Source organism: Loxodonta africana, chromosome 18, assembly GCF_030014295.1.
Source record: "Loxodonta africana isolate mLoxAfr1 chromosome 18, mLoxAfr1.hap2, whole genome shotgun sequence".
Classification (NCBI taxonomy): domain Eukaryota; kingdom Metazoa; phylum Chordata; class Mammalia; order Proboscidea; family Elephantidae; genus Loxodonta; species Loxodonta africana.
In genome coordinates, this window is record NC_087359.1 from 21,316,216 (window position 1) to 21,318,743 (window position 2,528).

General features: G+C 40.2%; 1 non-coding gene across 1 annotated transcript; it reads right to left on the minus strand.

Annotated features, from left to right (window-relative positions):
* Positions 1-1,952: 1,952 nt before the first annotated feature.
* LOC111752635 (U6 spliceosomal RNA) lies at positions 1,953-2,058 on the minus strand. The gene has a single exon (XR_002787528.1). It is a non-coding gene; the product is annotated as a U6 spliceosomal RNA (small nuclear RNA).
* Positions 2,059-2,528: the final 470 nt, after the last annotated feature.

Genomic DNA, 2,528 nt, shown 5'->3' on the forward strand with positions numbered 1-2,528 from the left:
TCAGGTGGACACTTGAGACTATGTTGGCATCTCCTGCCTGGAGGGGAGATGGGAGGGTAGAGGGGGTTAGAAGCTGGCAAAATGGACACGAAAAGAGAACATAGAAGGAGAAAACAGGCTGTCTCATTGGGGGGAGAGTAACTGGGAGTAAGTAGTAAAGTGTATATAAGTTTTTATGTGAGAAAGTGACCTGATTTGTAAACTTTCGCCTAACGCACAATAAAAATTATTAAAAAAAAGGGAAAAAAAAAGTCATCCATGGTCCAAAGTATGTCCACCTAGGCGTCAATGTTTTTAGGTAAGTTGTTAGTCTTTATGAGAATATCCTAGGTAACCAGGAGAATGCCTCTTTGCATGTTGAAAGTATCCTAACTACGTATCATCCTCTTGTATGTATCCCAATATAAACCATGAAACTGTGGGTACAAGCAATGGCCAAGGAGCAGAAGTACGTGATGTATAATAGCAAAGTTCACAACAACAACACAACCCTCTCCTAGAATATCTAGGAAAGAATTTATCACTCCCTTCTCCGCTGCCTACCAATTGCAAAAGGAGCCTGTAGTTACAGAGAGAAAAATATTACATTTTCCTCCGTTTTTGGCTCATGGGGTGTGTTCAGCGCCTGGTTTTAATGATTATTTTAATGGTATTTTAAGCCACAGGCTTAGATTGCTCCTTACTCTTGCCAGTTTTTACTTGCCTTTTACGTCTTGCAAGCCTTGTTCTTCAATCCCCACTGGGCAGAGACAGAGGTTTCCCCGAGAGCCTTGCAGTGCCATGCAAATCATTGGCCTTCGATAAATAATAATGGCATTGGGGGCTATGACAGGAGAGGGAAAATGGACCTTTTCCGGCCCTTGATTCCCCAGGATTCTAAGAAGCACTCGCACTGGCATATGCTTTGGAAACTGAAAGATCTCTGAGGGGGAATTATTCATTTTTATAATGGCATCAATAACTGTGCCTATGTGAGCACATATACCCACTCTGGTTACAGCACACGAACTTGAAAAGAAGCAACAACATGAAAATGCAAACCCTACTGAACACCTACTATGTGACAATAACTTTGTTGAGCATTCTGGGGTGAAAGGTGATAAAATAAATGCCTCTGCCTTGCAAGGAACATATACAGAAAGTTGCTATATGCCTGGTGCGTATATAGAGGTTAAGTGCTCATAGGTTTAAGATTACACCTTTTTAATTTAGTTGGTGACTTGATTCATTTTTATTTGGAGTTATACTTTGTAAACTTAACCTGATTTCAGCTCAAGAACTTGCTTTTTAGCAGTTGTGATACTTCCTGAAACAAGCAGCTAACTCTAGGCCACTAAGGGATTCTTTAAATCACTATCCCTCAATCATTTTTTCCATTCTTCGGTTCCTATGACATCAAAATGACTTCATGATATTTATTTTTTGGAATCATCACCGTACTCATACTTGTTCATTACAGAACTGGCACAGTAGAGAGGATATAGGAGAAATTCCCATTCATCTTGTATAAAAATACACACACGCACACATACATATAAGTGTGTGCATATGCATACATGTGTGTATGTATACTTGTGGATAATGTCCTCTCCTCAGAATCTTCTGAGAAATAAAAATGGTTTACATGGTGACAACAAATACGCAAGTATGGAAGTGGCTGTTTGTGGGATTTATAGTGCCCCCTCATCCCCAGGTCTTATTATTACTATTATTATTGTGCTTTAGATGAAGGTTTACAGAGCGCATTTGTCGTTGTTGTAGTTAGGTGCTGTCGAGTCGATTTCGACTTATAGCAACCCTATGTACAGCAGAACGAAACACTGCCTGGTCCTACGTCATCCCCACAATCTTTGTTACAGAGCAAATTAGTTTCTCATTAAACAATTAATACATATATTGTTTTGTGACATTGGTTGCCAACCCTGTGATGTGTCAACACTCTCCCCTCCTCAAAAAATATGGAATGCTTCACAAATTTGCATGTCTTCCTTGCACAGGGGCCATGTTAATCTTCCCTGTATCATTCCAATTTTAGTATATATGCTGAAGCCAGAGCTCCTCAGGGTCCTTTTTTTTTCCTAATTAGTAGCAAAAGGAAACCTGAGATCAAAGAACGTACCTGTAGCTACAGCTGGAAACTCCTAGCCCATATTTGACTACACCCCTCTTATTTGGAGATAACGAAGAGTCCAAAGTTTAAAGAGGAACCTTCTCGTTCCCCTTTACTCTTCTGTGGTATGAGCCCTGCACCCTGCTCCCAACCTTTACACCAAATTCCCCTTAATAATCCCAGGTAAAATTTGCTCTGAGTCCTCTTTTTGTTTTTAATGGCTTTGATGTAGGTGTAACAATTGAGTCTACTTTTTTTGGTGAATGAAAGTTGACTCCTGGAAAGCCCCATACCTCCCTTTTTCTCTGCAGCATGCCCATAATGGCTGTGACAATGTAGAGTGGCAATCTAAAAACATCATCCCATATGGAGCTACTTTAAGCTTTTCCCACTCTTAACCATGTCTTAGCAACGCTTC